This window comes from Pseudophryne corroboree, chromosome 2, assembly GCF_028390025.1.
Source record: "Pseudophryne corroboree isolate aPseCor3 chromosome 2, aPseCor3.hap2, whole genome shotgun sequence".
NCBI lineage: Eukaryota > Metazoa > Chordata > Amphibia > Anura > Myobatrachidae > Pseudophryne > Pseudophryne corroboree.
Window position 1 is genome coordinate 62982341 of NC_086445.1, and position 23574 is coordinate 63005914.

A 23574-nucleotide genomic window follows, 5' to 3' on the forward strand; every position below is an offset into this window, starting at 1 on the left:
CATAATACGGAATTGTCCACAGATTGGAGCATATTTACCATATCTGGATTTTGGTCCCGATAACGGCAATAAGAAATTAAGTATCACTAGAATTCAACAAAAAACTGTAGATCTGGGATCCTATGGATCCCTCTCCCAATTTTGTTTTCCGTGATGTTAGTTGTAAATGCCAAGTTGTGGAAAGCTACTGATATTGTCAATTATTACCTTAAAACATAAAGCTATATACTATTACCGTGGAGCCGCTATGGCTGCTAGACTTATTACACACACTACGGACTAAGTACGCTATTTGCGCACTGAGTACCGTATGGGTATGCACTTAGCGTAGCAGACGCTAAGCCGTGGGCGCGACGCACGAGCGGCACGTACGCTCACAGAATGATATGCAGTAAACCTTGTTAATGAAACAATGTAAGGGTATGCTTATACTCTAAACCTTAGTAGTCAAATATTGTAACGATGTAATGCCTAAAAACCTTAATAATGTGTATGCTGTTAGAGCGATTAAAACGCTAAGAAAGCCCTTTGCAGGAAAGTGAAAACACAACACCAGGTTTTGCTAAAACCACAGGGCTCTAACACCGCAGTGGATTATTCAGAGAAAAAGGGGAAAACAGATACAAGTTATACTCTACAGGCTAACAAGGAAATCTAAACAGAATAACAGAGAATAATGATGGCTACAGAGAATATACATACGTGTGCATTCGCAAGCGCAACCTGGATCCAGTCCTCAGCTATTCAGGTAGAAAGCCTTCAAAGTCTTGTGGCTGGCCAGGCAACAGTGGTCTTTTTATACACAACATGCATACACAATACAATGGTCCCTGTAATCTCATTGTTCATTGGTCACAGGGATGTGTCTCTACATTACAGCAAAGGTCATAGGTGGATTTGAACAGGTGGGCTGTGTCTTTCCCCAACTGCTCTGGTGGGAGGTATCCTCAGGATTCCCGCCGCATGTGTAATTTACAGCAAATACAGTTAATGTTCATAATCTACTTCTGTACATAACTATACGCAGGAGCGAGCGATCCTTTCCTAACTAACACCGGACTGTTACCCTTAAAATACCCTACAGCTGGATACTAGACACCACCTTTCAACCTTTATCTGACCCTTCCTATCATGCGAAGAGGAATCTCTCTGTCCAGGGACTGTTTAAACTGATCATACTCCCTGACATGGTCTAGGGGAATATTATCTACAAAATGCACTATTTGGGTTAAATAGGCTACGTTCGAGTCGCACACTACACACTCACAAACTCCGCCGTAAATACACATATCATGCGCAAGAGTCGCTGGAGCGTCTCTTACGCAACTTGCGGGTATGTGTACGCACGGGGGACCAGGTGCACGAGCAGCGTGCATGTGCATGAGGGGTTAGTACAAGGGATATGCATCATGATATTTTTTGACTTTGACAGTCCACCCTTTGGCAGTCAACAATAACTGCCACTATCTAAACAATTAAGCAGAAAAATATACAATACAATGAAATACCTATAAATGATTGGGTGGAGGGAGGAGAGGAGAAGGTGGGAAATGTATGACCTAGTGGGATAGTAAAAGCATGTATGTATGAACTTAATGTCTGGGGGGCATGTATCATCGTGCCGTACATGTTCTAGATAAGCTTCGAGGTATTGCGAAGTATACATTAAATTCTTCTTATCCCGTATTAAGGGTCTGTAAGTGGGCTAACAAACACTACTGAGCTCTTTTCGGCTTCTTGTTCCAACAAATGGGGTGCACATTAGTTGATGATACATGGAGGGGGGAAAAACATGTGAGTGCTAATATATGTACCTATATCACCTGTTGACTATGTGTGTCACTACCTGAAGATCGTAGAGATGAAGATAAGAAACATATGTCACAAATACATTCATATGATAATGTGTGTAATTGTCCTTGGGTGTCTGTTGAAGTCTTGTCCGGATAGGTGTATCCTTGCTGTGGGTGATAAGCAAAGTCTTTCAAGTTTCCATACGAAGTCTTTTAAAGTCTCTAAAGTGTCTCGCAAAGTCTGTGGAAATGTTCATCAAAGGTCTGTAGAAATGTTCATCAAAAGTCTGTAGAAATGTTCATCAAAATCTTCTTCCGAGTGGATGTCTTTTTACCTTGGAGAAAAACAAAGGAGAAACGGGTGAAAGAAACGGACCATGGAATCTCGTCTTATCACAGCATTGTCTCGATTGATGGGTCATAAATTAAACCAGTTGTTGTAACAATGCCCTCGCTCCTCAAACTCATCACTTTGGTACTGCGCTTGCACTGCATTAAAATCCGAACACATCTAAGTATCAAACCAATCATTATGACAACTCCCAGGATACAAAGGAGAAACTTTCTTACATTCACGATAACATTTTGAGCCCATTCTCCTAAGCCTGAGAACCAATTGCGTGGGTTCAACCATGAAACCCAGCCAGTCAGTTCATTACTCACAGCAGCAAGGGTAAGGTTGTGTCTCCTTCGGAACTCCCACTTCAACTGCAAGATATCGTCCATCTTTTGATCTATGACCTCGGTTGGGTCATCAGTGCTGTTTGTGAAATATGTACAGCACTTCACACCATACTGAGTTGCTAGGGTGACACAGTACCCGCCTGTCACCGCTGTGATGTAATTGAGAACCATCCTGTGCTGGATCAGTTCCGTTTTGTAAGCTTGCAATTCCCTCCCAGTATACCTGAAGGTGTCATCATACATCTCGGTGATATTGTCTATCAGGTTCGCTAGCGCATTAATATACCTAAAATTTATAATTCCTCTGGCGGTATGGGTGATATCTAACGCGAGTAGGAATTGAATCCCGGTGGATTCGTGGATCAAATCAGAGGCTGCGTGCTCTGTCCTATCTATAAGGTGACTCTTAACAATGTGTTCGTAGTGAGTATGAGTGTAAGGAGCTTGAGCATTGCGGTGAACGTCTTTCATCTTATTATGGGTAATGGTCATTACTTCTGGCAACACTCTTCCAATGTAACACAATCCCTCTGAGTTTGGGGCAAGCCACTTATACGCCTTCCTCCCGCATATGAAATATGCACCATCGGGGAGAACATATGGGACAGAATATGACATTACCATATTGCAAACCTTCCAGGTGAAAAATCCTATCCCTAACTCTCTCATTTGTTCAGTACACGTATCAGGCTGTATGATATGCGCACAGTATCCTGGTGATACTTCTCCAACCCGCATGGTCCTACTTCCTAGAGTATACCTATACTGAAAATATCTCCCACCGTTGGCTATTTGGCGTATAAGTTCTGGGTCTACGGGCATTCTATCGGCTCTGTGTGAAAATGCCATGGTTTGGTTGTTCCCTGTCACTTCCCAATTTCCCGGCTTTCGGGGATTGGAAATGTTAAAACATACTAAGGACCTATCCACATGATATTGGTGGAGCTTCAAACTAGGAGGCCTAGAAATAATAAATTTCTTGTCCACCGGTCTCCCACCCCTTAATTCAAGTACCTCATCTATTGTTAAAGGGTATGGTACTAGTCCTGACTTGCTCTGACCTTGAGGTACTTGTGAGCACACCCAGCATTCCGTTTGGTTTAAAACCTTACCCACTAATGAGTGATAGTCACTCAATGGATGACGGTCCATGTTGATATTAAGGCTGGACTGACATCTCTGGATGCACCCGTCCTCAACTATGTTTTCACAATTCCTACAGATACAATTTTCCTCAGCTAACAATCCTTCACAATGTCTCCTAGTGTCATGACTACCAGATCGTTTTCTGATACTCGCCTTTGCTCGGTGACTGTGTTGCTCTTGGAATTCTACTAATCCGTCCTTGTCATCAGAACCCATTCCAGATCCTTTCTTGGCCTCTCTTGTACTCTCACCGAAATAGACTGTTCTGGTCAACAACAGGGTCAACAGGAAAACCCGGAACGCAGTCTCTTGGGGTAAGTCCATCTTGCAGGAGGAGAAAGAAAGAGTGGTAATGGGAGGTAAAGAAAATAATAGACGGGAAAGAAAACTGGTACGATAACCGCCTCTAGTCTTGTTGTTCTCCTTGCTCAGATGTCTATCAACAGTGCTGCCTCTCAGTCTTCCCGAAACGGACACTCCAGTGATACGATATTCTTTCCGAATCAGCGACTTTTCTATAGGGAGCATAAATCTTGCATTACCATTTGTTTAACTGCTGTGTGACATACCATCCGTAGAACATGAAAAAACAAAAAGAGAGAGAGAGAATGATAGAAAAGAGAAAAATTGTCAGATTTCCGTTCACCATCAGGCTGTCACACCAACATGTCTATCGGTATCTCTGCACAGTCTCCCCCACCAGTATTTCCACTCTCCACCCTCTGTGCATGGCCAGGCACAATGATGCTGGTAAGATATACTGGGGTTGGGCAGACCTTTGAAAAGACCAAATAGACATGTGACGTTTGAGCTGTAGTTCTGCTGGTGAACGTCAGAGATGAAGAGGAAACATCTAAAGATAAATCACAGAGTTTACCTGGCCGCCCCTGTATCTACAAGATATGATCTACCACCTATACTTCACTGGCTGCAGACTACAGGTGCGGCCCAAAATTTTTCCTATATGATCCCTGATTCCAATTACGTGTGTCATAACTTTGCTCGTGTTCTTTTCTAGGGGGTCTGACTTTATGTGTGCTGTTACAGTTGCTGGCATAATGCCCTTCCCTTTTACACAGATAACAAACTCTTGGCTTCCTCCATGTGACAGGGGCCTGGGGTTTTTGTCGAGTTGATGCCTCTTCCAGTGCTTGGATGCTCATCACCATCAACCGCTCTCCCTGTGCTTCCCTGGTTCTTTGGATATTACGGTCATGCTTGATAGCGGACTCTCTTAATGCAGCCACCGAGATACCTCTCCAGTTAGGTTGAGTGGTTTGTACCCTGGTTCTCAACGTTTCTTTTAAACCTTCCATTAATACGGACACAGCTACCTCTCTATGATGCACATTATCCTTAATGTCTTCGATCCCAGTATATCTAGCCATTTCCTGCAGTGCTCGATGGAAATAGTCAGAAGCAGTTTCACCTTCTTTTTGTCTAATGGAGAAAATTTTATTCCACTTGACAACAGTTGGGAAATATATTCCTAATTGCAGATTGATTTGTCGTACATTCTCCTGAGTGTATTCCTCAGTGAGAGGTACCTCTGCGTCTAATTTACAATCGGTAATGAATTTTGCAGGGTCAATATTGGAGGGTAGACATACCCTCAGCACTGTCCGCCAATCTTTGTTATTGGGTTCGGCGGCGTTACCTAGTTCTTTAATAAACTTTTGACATGCGGCTAGATCTTTACTGGGATCGGGAAATTCAGACATAATTGTTCTCAATTCTGTCCAGGACCAGGGGCAATGCATAGCAATGTTCCTGATGGGAGTGATTCCCATTGCGTCAGTTTTCCCATTGGGGACTGCATCACCCTGACAGGATTCAGTTCAATTACATAATTTTGTGTTGACTCTACAATGTGAGGTGCAATGGTTTCTGCATAATGTACAATACCGTACTTACCTGTGGACACGACCTCACCTGACCCTCCGTTAGGGGGCTTTACTACTGCTCTTACCGATTGGGCCGTGCCCACCTGGGTGTCCTGTATGGTGGCTGCTAGAGAAAGTGCCGACATCGTGCTGGGCTCACTTTCTTGCTTGTAATCCTGGGGGAAGTTTAAAATGAGGTGCAACTTGCACGGGTTAGAATTTATACATTTATCAGTTTTACTCTTATCGTCATTAATACATTTATTAAGTGCACTATTATCGTCATATACCAGTATGCCATTCTCTGTAGCCATCATCTCTCCTGTAGTGTACGGTGGTTGTGCAGTTGCTATCAGTTTCCTGCTAGGGTTAGAACCAGCTGTGTAAGCTAGTTCCCTCTGCATATCACTTTCTTGTTGCCATAAATGTAAACAGTTTGTGTGTCTGATCCTCTGTTTTTGGGATTTTATCAGACAGATCCTAAGCCTTAGATTATGCAATACCTCTGAGTCAAAACTACCTATCCCAGGAAATGATGCTTTATCCCCCACAGTCATTCGTGTCCATTCATCACAAAAGGTCTCAGTGTGGGGACCATACTTCCCCCACATTACTAACCGAGCTGACCCCCGGGGTCTGAACTCTGCAGTCTGAACCCTGACTGCTGAACGTCCCTGTGTTATGCACTTGGCTTCCATTGTGGACCTTTTTAACACAGAAAAACTTCCTAAAATGCACCAAACACAGTAGTCTACGGTGGAAATCCTTAAAGCTCTTCCACTGAATTTCTTCTGCTCCAAGTATCCCCGATCCACCTTCTTTAGCTGACACGTGTAGCCTTTGCAGGCCCTACCTCTAGAGATTTTCCTGAGAGACCAGCGAAAATTCCCTAAACCTTTACTTTACACAAATCACGCTTGCATGTGCTTCCTATAACGCGTATGATGACGAGATTTACGCACAAATATGCAAAACCTCACATCACGTTGTGTCATGTGTTGCCCATACAACCGTGCGGTCCAATCGTACCGCTTATAGACACTTGCTATCTATAAGTGGTAGGATCACTGGAGTCTCCTTACTGTGCTCCAAAACAGCCCAAGCGTAATACCACGAAAAACTTTATCACACTCCGTCGCACGTGTACACCTGGACCGTGCTCACCACGTTTTCACCTAGACCGTGCTTCACCAAGCTTCACCAAGTTTCACCAAGCTTCACCAAGACCACTAAGATCACCAAGACCACCAAGCGGGGTTCAATACACTCATACCTTTTTCAGCCCACACTATCATTCTATAGTTTTCTGATCAGAAAAATCCTTTCCTGTTAACTGATAGCTTTCCCCAGAGGTAATACAGAAAAAAAGGTTTTTAAACTAAATATTGGATACTGATCAATTTGTACTATTATCGCGTGGCTACCGTCTCGCCTAAACTGAAACAATGCTATTGTGTGATTTGTATTTAGTGGGCGTATCTGTACGCACGTTGCGTAAAATACGCCACGTGTGTAGGCCTTTGCGTTGCGTACGCAGTCTCGCACGCTGTCCGAGACACGTGTACAAAGGCCGGATACGTCCGCAGCAATACAAATAACACGCTTCTATAAATGTAAACGATATTCAACTATAATCGCTTACCAACACCACACAGTATCTCCTGTATAAACCTTTATAACTAGGCCAGGCTGCGTGTGTGTTTTACATGTACTCCCTTAAATATTACTCTATACTTTTAACTAAATAGCAATAAATTTCTCAGCACGGGTCAAAATGCATCTAATAATCAATGCTAATGGCAACAAGCGAATAGATATGCAGGATACACAAATAAATACAGGTGTGTGCGTGTGTTACGTGTGTTGCGTGCGCAGTTTGGCACCAAACAGAAATTAAACAGATTAAAAAAACAATAGCTTTACGTTCTTACCTTTCGGATCCCACCAGCATCCCTACAAACCATGCGGAGCAGACGCTTATCTAATCAGCACTAATGTATCCCCGACCACAAAACGGCTAACAGGGGATACTACCTTCCCGCCCTTTGCTGAGAGATAAAAGTCTGCCTTGTCCTGCTAGGCTGCGGATATGAGGAGAACCGGACAATGCCCCCAATTGATAATGTCAATTATTACCTTAAAACATAAAGCTATATACTATTACCGTGGAGCCGCTATGGCTGCTAGACTTATTACACACACTACAGACTAAGTACGCTATTTGCGCACTGAGTACCGTATGGGTATGCACTTAGCGTAGCAGACGCTAAGCCGTGGGCGCGACACACGAGCGGCACGTACGCTCACAGAATGATATGCAGTAAACCTTGTTAATAAAGCAATGTAAGGGTATGCTTATACTCTAAACCTTAGTAGTCAAATATTGTAACGATGTAACGCCTAAAAACCTTAATAATGTGTATGCTGTTAGAGCGATTAAAACGCTAAGAAAGCCCTTTGCAGGAAAGTGCAAACACAACACCAGGTTTTGCTAAAACCACAGGGGTCTAACACCGCAGTGGATTATTCAGAGAAAAAGGGGAAAACAGATACAAGTTATACTCTACAGGCTAACAAGGAAATCTAAACAGAATAACAGAGAATAATGATGTCTACAGAGAATATACATACGTGTGAGTTCGCAAGCGCAACCTGGATCCAGTCCTCAGCTATTCAGGTAGAAAGCCTTCAGAGTCTTGTGGCTGGCCAGGCAACAGTGGTCTTTTTATACACAACATGCATACACAATACAATGGTCCCTGTAATCTCATTGTTCATTGGACACAGGGATGTGTCTCTACATTACAGCAAAGGTCATAGGTGGATTTGAACAGGTGGGCTGTGTCTTTCCCCAACTGCTCTGGTGGGAGGTATCCTCAGGATTCCCGCCGCATGTGTAATTTACAGCAAATACAGTTAATGTTCATAATCTACTTCTGTACATAACTATAAGCAGGAGCGAGCGATCCTTTCCTAACTAACACCGGAATGTTACCCTTAAAATACCCTACAGCTGGATACTAGACACCACCTTTCAACCTTTATCTGACCCTTCCTATCATGCAAAGAGGAATCTCTCTGTCCAGGAACTGTTTAAACTAATCATACTCGCTGACATGATCTAGGGGAATATTATCTACAAAATGCACTATTTGGGTTAAATAGGCTACGTTCGAGTCGCACGCTACACGCTCACAAACTCTGCCGTAAATACACATATCATGCGCAAGAGTCGCTGGAGCGTCTCTTACGCAACTTGCGGGTATGTGTACGCACGGGGGACCAGGTGCACGAGCAGCGTGCATGTGCATGAGGGGTTAGTACAAGGGATATGCATCACGATATTTTTCGACTTTGACACTACGCTTTTCTTTGGGGTTTCCTCTGTGACTGAAAATGTAGGGACCTCAGCAAATAACTCCTGAAGATGCTGGATTAATTTAATAAATATTGTCCTTAGGGAGCTGCGATCCTTTCTACATCATGGGACTGATTCAGTTGGAGTAAGCATCGCTGCTGTTTGCTGCAACACCATTGGCCAGCTGAGTGATCTCCATTCAAGAGGCCAGGAAATCTCCATCATTCCTCCTGGAGACCTCACCACAAGTGACTGAGTCTAGCGGGCATCTCACCTCTAGCAGCTCTTTTGCTTTTAAAACTAGGGGTCTATTCATGAACCAGTGATGAGAGGAACGTGAGCCAGTGGAGAAGTTGCCCATGGCAACCAATCAGCACTAAAGTGACATTTATAATTTGCATACTGTACAATTGTATGGAGCAGCTGATTGGTTGCGGGGCCGGTTCTAGCCCTTGTGGCCATCCGGGAGAAAATAGGGACATGGCTTCATACAGGGGCATGGTCAGTTATGCCCCCTGTAGAGTTGTGCCCCCATTTGTGCCCCCAGTAGAGTTGTGCCCCGTTTGTTCCCCCAGTTGAGTAGCGCCGCTTACAAGAAAAATAATAATAATAATAATTAATTAATACTTACTGTCCCTGCTCCTGATTCCAGACTGCTACTGACCTCCGCTGCTGACCTCCGCCCGCGCCGCTCCTCGGATCTATGGGAGAGACGTCATGACGTCTCTCCCATAGCACAGCATAGACACTAGAGGTCAATTATGACCCCTAGCGTCTATGAGCCACTCTCACAATGCTGTGCGGAGCGCGATGATGTCATTGCGCACCGCACAGCAAAGGTCGTCTCCACAACGGGAAACTAGACGGGTAGCATCTAGTTTCCTTCACAGCACCGCACAGCATCGGGGGCCATGGACCAACAGTAGGGGATCTTGCAAGGGCGGCGGCGCCCTCCGGAAGGTGGTGCCCCGGGCAAAAATCCTGTGTGCCCATAGCAAGATCCGCTACTTATTGGTTGCCATGGGCAACTTCTCCACAGGCTCACTTCTCCACTCTTTTCACTGCTTCATGAATAGACCCCGTGATTCCAGGTACTTGGTACAGTCTTGACTTTTGCTCCGAGCTCTGGGATCCGTCCTGTGCCCCAATGATTTTGAGACCCATAAGTGCAGCAAGGAACGTTGTGATGCCGTTGAGTATAAGCTTTAGATAGTCAAGTCCTTCACTATTCCAAGAACACATGTACCCCTACACAGGATACCACCATATACAGGGCAAGCTTCTTGCATGGAAATTTCATATGCTAAGACATATAGCTGTTTTGCTGGCTTGCTGTGCTCGCCACGCTGCGGGCACGGTGGCGCGCTATCAAGCTATCTATTCTCCCTCCAGGTGGGTCGAGAAAAGCTGTCGGTATGCCGGCGGTTGGGATTCCAGCGCCGGTATGCTGGCCGTTGGGAGCCCGGCCACCGGCAAACTGAAGACCAACCATTTTGCTTGCATTCCATATACGTGTCCAAGCAGAGCAGCAAGTGAGAGAGGGTCTCCCAACTGCCCCACCCCTCACACACAACGGGACACTGCATCCTACGGATGGGACAGTCCCAGTGGAACTGAACTGGATGCATTTACAAGTTCATTTTGAATCACATGTATCTGCGTCATTTCTCCGGTTTTTGCAGTATGTTGACAAAAGTTGTTCAGCAAAAGCAGGGCCGGATTAAGGGCCACATGGGCCTGGAGCTGAAAATTTCCAAGGGCCTATACTGAGAAGGGAGGAGCTGTGACTAGTGCTGTGTGGGTGTGGCCAGAGCCATATGGGTGTGTACACCCTATACACTATGAACCCTAATGGCTTCCTAAATACATAAACATAGAAAATACGTATCATTTTGTGAGAAAACTAAAAAAACTATTTTAATACTTATAATTTATGATTGTTTGGCCAGCTGTGTGCCTGGTCACCATCCTGCTGCTAGCATGGTGGACCTATTTTTATGTGGAGGCCTGGAGCTGTAGCTCCATCCGCCCCATTGTTAATCTGGCCCTGAGCAAAAGAATCATTTCTACCTGACTAGTAAGTTGAAGCCTTTTTCATAACAAACAATTAATTAAAAATGTGGCCATTTTTGTTGTGTAGCAAGCCATGGTTTGGGGCATTTAGCATTCCGGGAGTAGGGGGTGCGGAAAGTAGAATTATCCAAAAAAGAATGTTTTTGTAAAAAACTGAAATCAGATTTTTTTAAAAAGAGAAAACTTAAAGATTGAAAAGTGTATACAAAACCCCCGCACATTATGCTGCATGTGATAACTAAGCATATAATATTAGGCCGCAAATGGCATATGCTACATATAAGGGCTAATTCAGAGATGTACACAAACCAATGGTTTACTGTACGTAAAGATGGATCCTCGCTCATCCTTGCTGCGTTCGCACCTGCGCATTACGGCAAGCGAGTATTTGCAGCCGCACACATATAGTCACACATACACACAGCACGCATACATTCGTGGACACACTTATCGCGAGTGCAAAGGTTGTATATACAAGTATATGTTCTCAGGCGCTTGGAGTGAGAGCTTCACCAGGTGCTGTATAATAGAAGATGTTCAGTCTCCCTATCAAACAAATAAAATACAAATGGAAAACAGCGCTAATGGTACAAATGATACCATTTTATAAGAATAATTGAATACACATATTCTAAAAACCAACAATTTATAAAGCTGTTAAAATTTGAGACTGAATAAAGGATAATGCAGATTTGTTGTGACCACGTCCCATTCAGTTGTAATGGACAATTCACAATATGGTTCAGCTTCATTTAAAGGCATTCAATATTGGAGGCTATTACCAGTTATACAGTTCCAAACATCGGGTCCTGTGGCGGTGGCTCCTTAAAGGCAGTAGGATTCCATTCACTAGTGGTAGGTCCCAAATGTGCGGCTGGTGTTTTAGATGTGGCCTCAGTGTTGTAGTTTCGTGGCAATGGCTCCTCAATGGAAACAGGACTCCATGCACTATGACTGGTGTCCCCAGTCCACAATGATGAAAGATGTAGCCTTTGCGCTAGCCGATAGTGGCAATGTCCAATGGCTCCAAAAGAGCTCCTTCCAGATAGAACAGAGGTGTCACAAGTCTCAGTGAAAACTCCTGACGCGTTTCGCTGCTCCAGGCAGCTTTGTCAAAGGTCACTTATCGCGAGTGCATTGCCGCAAATAAGAAAGAGTCAAGAATGAGGCTGGACATATCTGTACATCTCCAATGTTAGCTGAAGTGCGCATGCAAAGTACCCATACTGCCAGGGATAGACTAGGACTCCGTTTCGTCCTAGGCATTTCCATGGAGGCGCTTGCAGGGGTAGGGGCACGCCGTGAGTCTGGGGGAGGGGGCGTGGACTCACGGCATGCCCCATTTCCATGGAGACTGGTGTGGGGAGGCTAAACCAGAGAGCCAGATGCTATGCTGCGCATGGCCTTCTCGGCTCTCTGTGGGAACAGACAGGCCCACCAGCCCATTGGCCCTTCTGGCATATGCCAGATGGACAGTCAGGCCCTGCATGCTGCGCATGCACAGATTGGGTCCTGCGTCATTGGATGCAGTGACCCCCTAACCCACAGACTGATCAACCAGGTGCAGCCTTTTGGGGTTGGGGATGCGATGGGCACGGCCAGCATTTCAGAAAATGGGAACGTGCTGGCCCTGTTTTCTAGACATGCCGGGGCCAATGGGTGTGTTCTTGGATGCAGCTACACTGGACCTGGCAACGTGAGAACACCAGTCATCCACCCGGCAGGCGACAGCAAGTGCACAAGACTTCTCCTGCAGCATTACCATATTATCGTACAGTAGCTGCATCCAAAGGCGCAGCCGCTGGACGAACTGCGTCCACCTCTGGATAAGGCCAATAGTTCAGTAGCTCATAAAAATATTCCAAAGCCATAGGGATGAAATGTAAAGGTCTCTGAAAAGGGTTGGGTTTCCCCAATGCTCCCCTAACCCTCCCTTCCGGCAGCTTAAACCTAACCCTCACTCTGCCCCCCCCCCACAACCTAAACACCTAACTCCCCCCCCCCCCTTCTTTCCCCCCACACACACAATTGTGGCCAATTAAAATGGGGGCGTGATACACATATGGGGGGCCAGATACACATACTCCCCCACAGTGCCAGATATGCCCCAACAGTGCCAGATGCATATATGCCCCCACAGTGCCAGATACACCCCCACAGTGCCAGATACACATATGCCCCACAGTGCCAGATACACCCCAACCATGCCAGATACACATATGAAGCCAGCAGTGCCAGATATGCTCCTACAGTCCCAGATATGACCCCACAGTGCCAGATACACATATGCCTCACAGTGCCAGATGCACAAATTCCCCACAGTGCATATACCCCCCTACCCTATCCTCCCCTCCTCCTCCCTACTGCTCACCGCTGCTGTGTGAGGGAAGGAGAGCGCAGCACCTCACCTGCCACTCAATGCTCAGTGAAGTCCAGTCTCTGGCAGCGGCATGAATCTTAAATGAGGTGCTGGTTCATTAGCCAACCAGAGATCGTGGACAAGCAGCCAATCAGGAGCCATGGCTGCCGGTACGCAAGCTCTCATTGGCTAACGAACCCGCGCTTCATTTGAGATTCATGCCATTGTCGGAGACCAGACTTCACTGAGCATTGAGGGGGCAGGAGAGGCGCTGCGCTCTCCTCCCGGCACACAGAAGTGGCTGCAAGCATGGCGGTCAGGCCGGCGGTACTGCGTACCGGCTGGCAATTTCTTACTGGTACACAGTACCGTCCCGTACTGCCATACTTGCAGCACTGCTGTAGGTGCAAATTCTCCACCAGAGTATGTCCTCCAATGTGAATGATTATGTGTCTGGCATGCCCATATTAGCATAGCCACTTCCCTGTCACTGCCCAGGAATCTCCAATTTTCAGTCACTCTTTCTTTCAGACAAGATAACCAAGTGCCTCCTTCTCTGCAACTGAGGGGAACACTGCTAGACACTTTAACAATGGTGGGAATGCCAAAGGTGTTAGGAATGATGTGTGTGTGTCTATTGTTATTCGCAGAGTTATATAGGCATACACCAGCAGATGACTCAAGCTATGAACAGTCCAGTTACTTAACCAGTGCTGTTTGGTTAGTAAAGGTACAGTACAACTGGTATAGCCATAATCACTGTTGTATACACACTGGTAATGGCGGAGCCTGAGCAAAGTGGGGTTCTATACAGCTAAAACATTAGTGTATCATGCTTGCAGGTACTAGTACAGGGATATTGGTGCAGCTTTATAATGCAGGTCTCTCTGGAGCTAAGTGGTAGACTTCTGTTTCCACCATAACTCTTCTCACACAGCGCTAAAGATCTACAAGATGCTTGCAGTCACATGGTGCAGCAGCACATCAGATTGAAAGATAGGCCTCCCTGGACCTATTGCCCAGCACTCTAACACCCCCCCCCCCACCCCCCCACCCCTCAATACAAGCTTCTCCATGTTGCACAAATTTAATTTCAGCTTTCCTGTAGCAAACTATAAGAAAGGTAGGTTTAAGCACATAATAAAATTAGAGATGAGCGGGTTCGGTTTCTCTGAATCCGAACCCGCCAGAACTTCATGTTTTTTTTTCACGGTTCCGAGCGACTCGGATCTTCCCGCCTTGCTCGGTTAACCCGAGCGCGCCCGAACGTCATCATGACGCTGTCGGATTCTCGCGAGGCTCGGATTCTATCGCGAGACTCGGATTCTATATAAGGAGCCGCGCGTCGCCGCCATTTTCACACGTGCATTGAGATTGATAGGGAGAGGACGTGGCTGGCGTCCTCTCCGTTTAGAATTAGAATAGATTAGAGAGACACTTGATTTACTAATTTTGGGGAGCATTAGGAGTACTCAGTAGTGTACAGTGCAGAGTTTTGCTGATAGTGACCAGTGACCACCACTTTTATTTATAATCCGTTCTCTGCCTGAAAAAAGCGATACACAGCACACAGTGACTCAGTCACATACCATATCTGTGTGCACTGCTCAGGCTCAGGCCAGTGTGCTGCATCATCTATTATCTATATATAATATTATATATATCTGTCTGACTGCTCAGCTCACACAGCTTATAATTGTGGGGGAGACTGGGGAGCACTACTGCAGTGCCAGTTATAGGTTATAGCAGGAGCCAGGAGTACATAATATAATCCGTTCTCTGCCTGAAAAAAGCAATACACAGCACACAGTGACTCAGTCACATACCATATCTGTGTGCACTGCTCAGGCTCAGGCCAGTGTGCTGCATCATCTATTATCTATATATAATATTATATATATCTGTCTGACTGCTCAGCTCACACAGCTTATAATTGTGGGGGAGACTGGGGAGCACTACTGCAGTGCCAGTTATAGGTTATAGCAGGAGCCAGGAGTACATAATATATTATATAGTGAGTGACCACCAGACACACAGTGCAGTTTATTTAATATATCCGTTCTCTGCCTGAAAAAAGCGATACACACAGTGACTCAGTCAGTCACATACCATATCTGTGTGCACTGCTCAGGCTCAGGCCAGTGTGCTGCATCATCTATATATATTATATATCTGTCTGACTGCTCAGCTCACACAGCTTATAATTGTGGGGGAGACTGGGGAGCACTACTGCAGTGCCAGTTATAGGTTATAGCAGGAGCCAGGAGTACATAATATTATATTAAAATTAAACAGTGCACACTTTTGCTGCAGGAGTGCCACTGCCAGTGTGACTAGTGACCAGTGACCTGACCACCAGTATATAATATTAGTAGTATACTATCTCTTTATCAACCAGTCTATATTAGCAGCAGACACAGTACAGTGCGGTAGTTCACGGCTGTGGCTACCTCTGTGTCGGCACTCGGCAGCCCGTCCATAATTGTATATACCAGTGACCTAACCGTGGTTTTTTTTTCTTTCTTTATACATACATACTAGTTACGAGTATACTATCTCTTTATCAACCAGTCTATATATTAGCAGCAGACACAGTACAGTGCGGTAGTTCACGGCTGTGGCTACCTCTGTGTCGGCACTCGGCAGCCCGTCCATAATTGTATATACCACCTAACCGTGTTTTTTTTTTCTTTCTTTATACATACATACTAGTTACGAGTATACTATCTCTTTATCAACCAGTCTATATATTAGCAGCAGACACAGTACAGTGCGGTAGTTCACGGCTGTGGCTACCTCTGTGTCGGCACTCGGCAGCCCGTCCATAATTGTATATACCACCTAACCGTGGTTTTTTTTTCTTTCTTTATACATACATACTAGTTACGAGTATACTATCTCTTTATCAACCAGTCTATATATTAGCAGCAGACACAGTACAGTGCGGTAGTTCACGGCTGTGGCTACCTCTGTGTCGGCACTCGGCAGCCCGTCCATAATTGTATATACCACCTAACCGTGTTTTTTTTTTCTTTCTTTATACATACATACTAGTTACGAGTATACTATCTCTTTATCAACCAGTCTATATATTAGCAGCAGACACAGTACAGTGCGGTAGTTCATGGCTGTGGCTACCTCTGTGTCGGCACTCGGCAGCCCGTCCATAATTGTATATACCACCTAACCGTGGTTTTTTTTTCTTTCTTTATACATACATACTAGTTACGAGTATACTATCTCTTTATCAACCAGTCTATATATTAGCAGCAGACACAGTACAGTGCGGTAGTTCACGGCTGTGGCTACCTCTGTGTCGGCACTCGGCAGCCCGTCCATAATTGTATATACCACCTAACCGTGGTTTTTTTTTCTTTCTTTATACATACATACTAGTTACGAGTATACTATCTCTTTATCAACCAGTCTATATATTAGCAGCAGACACAGTACAGTGCGGTAGTTCACGGCTGTGGCTACCTCTGTGTCGGCACTCGGCAGCCCGTCCATAATTGTATATACCACCTAACCGTGGTTTTTTTTTCTTTCTTTATACATACATACTAGTTACGAGTATACTATCTCTTTATCAACCAGTCTATATATTAGCAGCAGACACAGTACAGTGCGGTAGTTCACGGCTGTGGCTACCTCTGTGTCGGCACTCGGCAGCCCGTCCATAATTGTATATACCACCTAACCGTGGTTTTTTTTTCTTTCTTTATACATACATACTAGTTACGAGTATACTATCTCTTTATCAACCAGTCTATATATTAGCAGCAGACACAGTACAGTGCGGTAGTTCACGGCTGTGGCTACCTCTGTGTCGGCACTCGGCAGCCCGTCCATAATTGTATATACCACCTAACCGTGGTTTTTTTTTCTTTCTTTATACATACATACTAGTTACGAGTATACTATCTCTTTATCAACCAGTCTATATATTAGCAGCAGACACAGTACAGTGCGGTAGTTCACGGCTGTGGCTACCTCTGTGTCGGCACTCGGCAGCCCGTCCATAATTGTATATACCACCTAACCGTGGTTTTTTTTTCTTTCTTTATACATACATACTAGTTACGAGTATACTATCTCTTTATCAACCAGTCTATATATTAGCAGCAGACACAGTACAGTAGTTCACGGCTGTGGCTACCTCTGTGTCGGCACTCGGCAGCCCGTCCATAATTGTATATACCACCTAACCGTGGTTTTTTTTTCTTTCTTTATACATACATACTAGTTACGAGTATACTATCTCTTTATCAACCAGTCTATATATTAGCAGCAGACACAGTACAGTAGTTCACGGCTGTGGCTACCTCTGTGTCGGCACTCGGCAGCCCGTCCATAATTGTATATACCACCTAACCGTGGTTTTTTTTTCTTTCTTTATACATACATACTAGTTACGAGTATACTATCTCTTTATCAACCAGTCTATATATTAGCAGCAGACACAGTACAGTGCGGTAGTTCACGGCTGTGGCTACCTCTGTGTCGGCACTCGGCAGCCCGTCCATAATTGTATATACCACCTAACCGTGGTTTTTTTTCTTTCTTTATACATACATACTAGTTACGAGTATACTATCTCTTTATCAACCAGTCTATATATTAGCAGCAGACACAGTACAGTGCGGTAGTTCTCGGCTGTGGCTACCTCTGTGTCGGCACTCGGCAGCCCGTCCATAATTGTATACTAGTATCCAATCCATCCATCTCCATTGTTTACCTGAGGTGCCTTTTAGTTGTGCCTATTAAAATATGGAGAACAAAAATGTTGAGGTTCCAAAATTAGGGAAAGATCAAGATCCACTTCCACCTCGTGCTGAAGCTGCTGCCACTAGTCATGGCCGAGACGATGAAATGCCAGCAACGTCGTCTGCCAAGGCCGATGCCCAATGGCATAGTACAGAGCATGTCAAAACCAAAACACCAAATATCAGTAAAAAAAGGACTCCAAAACCTAAAATAAAATTGTCGGAGGAGAAGCGTAAACTTGCCAATATGCCATTTACCACACGGAGTGGCAAGGAACGGCTGAGGCCCTGGCCTATGTTCATGGCTAGTGGTTCAGCTTCACATGAGGATGGAAGCACTCAGCCTCTCGCTAGAAAACTGAAAAGACTCAAGCTGGCAAAAGCACCGCAAAGAACTGTGCGTTCTTTGAAATCCCAAATCCACAAGGAGAGTCCAATTGTGTCGGTTGCGATGCCTGACCTTCCCAACACTGGACGTGAAGAGCATGCGCCTTCCACCATTTGCACGCCCCCTGCAAGTGCTGGAAGGAGCACCCGCAGTCCAGTTCCTGATAGTCAGATTGAAGATGTCAGTGTTGAAGTACACCAGGATGAGGAGGATATGGGTGTTGCTGGCGCTGGGGAGGAAATTGACCAGGAGGATTCTGATGGTGAGGTGGTTTGTTTAAGTCAGGCACCCGGGAAGACACCTGTTGTCCGTGGGAGGAATATGGCCGTTGACATGCCAGGTGAAAATACCAAAAAAATCAGCTCTTCGGTGTGGAGGTATTTCACCAGAAATGCGGACAACAGGTGTCAAGCCGTGTGTTCCCTTTGTCAAGCTGTAATAAGTAGGGGTAAGGACGTTAACCACCTCGGAACATCCTCCCTTATACGTCACCTGCAGCGCATTCATAATAAGTCAGTGACAAGTTCAAAAACTTTGGGTGACAGCGGAAGCAGTCCACTGACCAGTAAATCCCTTCCTCTTGTAACCAAGCTCACGCAAACCACCCCACCAACTCCCTCAGTGTCAATTTCCTCCTTCCCCAGGAATGCCAATAGTCCTGCAGGCCATGTCACTGGCAATTCTGACGAGTCCTCTCCTGCCTGGGATTCCTCCGATGCATCCTTGCGTGTAACGCCTACTGCTGCTGGCGCTGCTGTTGTTGCCGCTGGGAGTCGATGGTCATCCCAGAGGGGAAGTCGTAAGCCCACTTGTACTACTTCCAGTAAGCAATTGACTGTTCAACAGTCCTTTGCGAGGAAGATGAAATATCACAGCAGTCATCCTACTGCAAAGCGGATAACTGAGGCCTTGGCATCCTGGGTGGTGAGAAACATGGTTCCGGTATCCATCATTACTGCAGAGCCAACTAGAGACTTGTTGGAGGTACTGTGTCCCCGGTACCAAATACCATCTAGGTTCCATTTCTCTAGGCAGGCGATACCGAAAATGTACACAGACCTCAGAAAAAGAGTCACCAGTGTCCTAAAAAATGCAGCTGTACCCAATGTCCACTTAACCACGGACATGTGGACAAGTGGAGCAGGGCAGGGTCAGGACTATATGACTGTGACAGCCCACTGGGTAGATGTATGGACTCCCGCCGCAAGAACAGCAGCGGCGGCACCAGTAGCAGCATCTCGCAAACGCCAACTCTTTCCTAGGCAGGCTACGCTTTGTATCACCGCTTTCCAGAATACGCACACAGCTGAAAACCTCTTACGGCAACTGAGGAAGATCATCGCGGAATGGCTTACCCCAATTGGACTCTCCTGTGGATTTGTGGCATCGGACAACGCCAGCAATATTGTGTGTGCATTAAATCTGGGCCAATTCCAGCACGTCCCATGTTTTGCACATACCTTGAATTTGGTGGTGCAGAATTTTTAAAAAAACGACAGGGGCGTGCAAGAGATGCTGTCGGTGGCCAGAAGAATTGCGGGACACTTTCGGCGTACAGGCACCACGTACAGAAAACTGGAGCACCACCAAAAACTACTGAACCTGCCCTGCCATCATCTGAAGCAAGAAGTGGTAACGAGGTGGAATTCAACCCTCTATATGCTTCAGAGGTTGGAGGAGCAGCAAAAGGCCATTCAAGCCTATACAATTGAGCACGATATAGTAGGTGGAATGCACCTGTCTCAAGTGCAGTGGAGAATGATTTCAACGTTGTGCAAGGTTCTGATGCCCTTTGAACTTGCCACACGTGAAGTCAGTTCAGACACTGCCAGCCTGAGTCAGGTCATTCCCCTCATCAGGCTTTTGCAGAAGAAGCTGGAGGCATTGAAGGAGGAGCTAACACGGAGCGATTCCGCTAGGCATGTGGGACTTGTGGATGCAGCCCTTAATTCGCTTAACAAGGATTCACGGGTGGTCAATCTGTTGAAATCAGAGCACTACATTTTGGCCACCGTGCTCGATCCTAGATTTAAAGCCTACCTTGGATCTCTCTTTCCGGCAGACACAGGTCTGCTGGGGTTGAAAGACCTGCTGGTGACAAAATTGTCAAGTCAAGCGGAACGCGACCTGTCAACATCTCCTCCTTCACATTCTCCCGCAACTGGGGGTGCGAGGAAAAGGCTCAGAATTCCGAGCCCACCCGCTGGCGGTGATGCAGGGCAGTCTGGAGCGACTGCTGATGCTGACATCTGGTCCGGACTGAAGGACCTGACAACGATTACGGACATGTCGTCTACTGTCACTGCATATGATTCTCTCAACATTGATAGAATGGTGGAGGATTATATGAGTGACCGCATCCAAGTAGGCACGTCACACAGTCCGTACTTATACTGGCAGGAAAAAGAGGCAATTTGGAGGCCCTTGCACAAACTGGCTTTATTCTACCTAAGTTGCCCTCCCACAAGTGTGTACTCCGAAAGAGTGTTTAGTGCCGCCGCTCACCTTGTCAGCAATCGGCGTACGAGGTTACATCCAGAAAATGTGGAGAAGATGATGTTCATTAAAATGAATTATAATCAATTCCTCCGCGGAGACATTGACCAGCAGCAATTGCCTCCACAAAGTACACAGGGAGCTGAGATGGTGGATTCCAGTGGGGACGAATTGATAATCTGTGAGGAGGGGGATGTATACGGCGATATATCGGAGGGTGAAGATGAGGTGGACATCTTGCCTCTGTAGAGCCAGTTTGTGCAAGGAGAGATTAATTGCTTCTTTTTTGGGGGGGGTCCAAACCAACCCGTCATATCAGTCACAGTCGTGTGGCAGACCCTGTCACTGAAATGATGGGTTGGTTAAAGTGTGCATGTCCTGTTTTGTTTATACAACATAAGGGTGGGTGGGAGGGCCCAAGGACAATTCCATCTTGCACCTCTTTTTTCTTTTCTTTTTCTTTGCATCATGTGCTGATTGGGGAGGGTTTTTTGGAAGGGACATCCTGCGTGACACTGCAGTGCCACTCCTAGATGGGCCCGGTGTTTGTGTCGGCCACTAGGGTCGCTAATCTTACTCACACAGTCAGCTACCTCATTGCGCCTCTTTTTTTCTTTGCGTCATGTGCTGTTTGGGGAGGGTTTTTTGGAAGGGACATCCTGCGTGACACTGCAGTGCCACTCCTAGATGGGCCCGGTGTTTGTGTCGGCCACTAGGGTCGCTAATCTTACTCACACAGCTACCTCATTGCGCCTCTTTTTTTCTTTGCGTCATGTGCTGTTTGGGGAGGGTTTTTTGGAAGGGACATCCTGCGTGACACTGCAGTGCCACTCCTAGATGGGCCCGGTGTTTGTGTCGGCCACTAGGGTCGCTTATCTTACTCACACAGCGACCTCGGTGCAAATTTTAGGACTAAAAATAATATTGTGAGGTGTGAGGTTTTCAGAATAGACTGAAAATGAGTGTAAATTATGGTTTTTGAGGTTAATAATACTTTGGGATCAAAATGACCCCCAAATTCTATGATTTAAGCTGTTTTTTAGTGTTTTTGGAAAAAAACACCCGAATCCAAAACACACCCGAATCCGACAAAAAAAATTCGGTGAGGTTTTGCCAAAACGCGTTCGAACCCAAAACACGGCCGCGGAACCGAACCCAAAACCAAAACACAAAACCCGAAAAATTTCAGGCGCTCATCTCTAAATAAAATATCAACATACTGTTTAATGTGACCCTAATCTGGTCTTCTTTGTAAACATATCAGTAAGAACCCCTCGCTGACAGCATGAAAAATGTCAACAGTCTCTTGATTTACTAACTTGGGACTGCTGTTACTGTCACAATTATTGGCATCTTTTATACTTGTGACTTTCAAATCTTGCAAAGTTGTTTTTCCTATCTTGGTCTTCACATCAATCAGACCTTGATTTTGGTTTCCGGATGTCCCAAAGCTTACTGAAAGCCATGTTTTGGAAATCCTAATTATACCTTCTAGGTGGCTTGCCAAAAACTAGCAGAAGATTTTCTCTGGTTGAACATCCACGCTGATAGTCTTTTAATCAGATGCATCTTCAACTGCTGTTATGTCCAGTGACACATACTGTACTTGCTCTACATACAGGTTGAGTATCCCTTATCCAAAATGCTTGGGACCAGAAGTATTTTGGATATCGGATTTTTCCGTATCTTAGAATAATTGCATACCATAATGAGATATCATGGCAATGAGACCAAAGTCTAAGCACAGAATATATTTATGTTTCATATACACCTTATACACTCAGCCTTAAGGTAATTGTAGCCAATATTTTTTAAAAACTTTGTGCACTAAACAAAGTTTGTGTACATTCACACAATTCATTTATGTTTCATATACACCTTAAACACACAGCCTGAAGGACATTTAATACAAAATTTGTAATAACTTTGTGTATTAAACAAAGTTTGTATACATTGAGCCATCAGAAAACAAATGTTTCACTATCTCACTCTCAGAATTTTTTTTCCGTATTTCGGAATATTTGGAGATGGGATAACTCAACCTGTATCAATTTCTAAGTTGTCTGCAACTTGCACTGTTTCTTTGAAGATAATATCCCTCAACTTGACAAGCTTTCTAATATTTGGATTCCATTATCTAGCCTTTGTGACAATAGCTAAGCATGATGCACTTTACTGATTTTGAATCCATCTTGGGTCTTCTTTCTTTTTTTATATGCACATACTCAATACTTCCAAAGGTTCTGATATGTCTTACACTTGGTTTCCTCTTTGACCACACTTCCGTAGGTGTTATGTCCTTTAGGGCAACTGTAAGAGATAATGGGGCAGATGTATTTAGCCTGGAGAAGGCATAAATAAGTGATAAAGTGGTGATAAGTGCAAGGTGATAACGCACCAGCCAATCAACTCATAACTGTCAATTTACATATTGGAGCTGATTGGCTGCTGCGTTATCACCTTGCACTTATCATCGCTTTATCACTTCTTTATGCCTTTTCCAGGCTTAATACATCTGCCCCAAACTGCTGTGTACATGGCTTCCACCCAAAACTGTTTGTCTAGGCCATACATCTTGCTCTCTCCATTAGTGTACAGTTTGCCCATTCACTAGTCATCCTATCATCT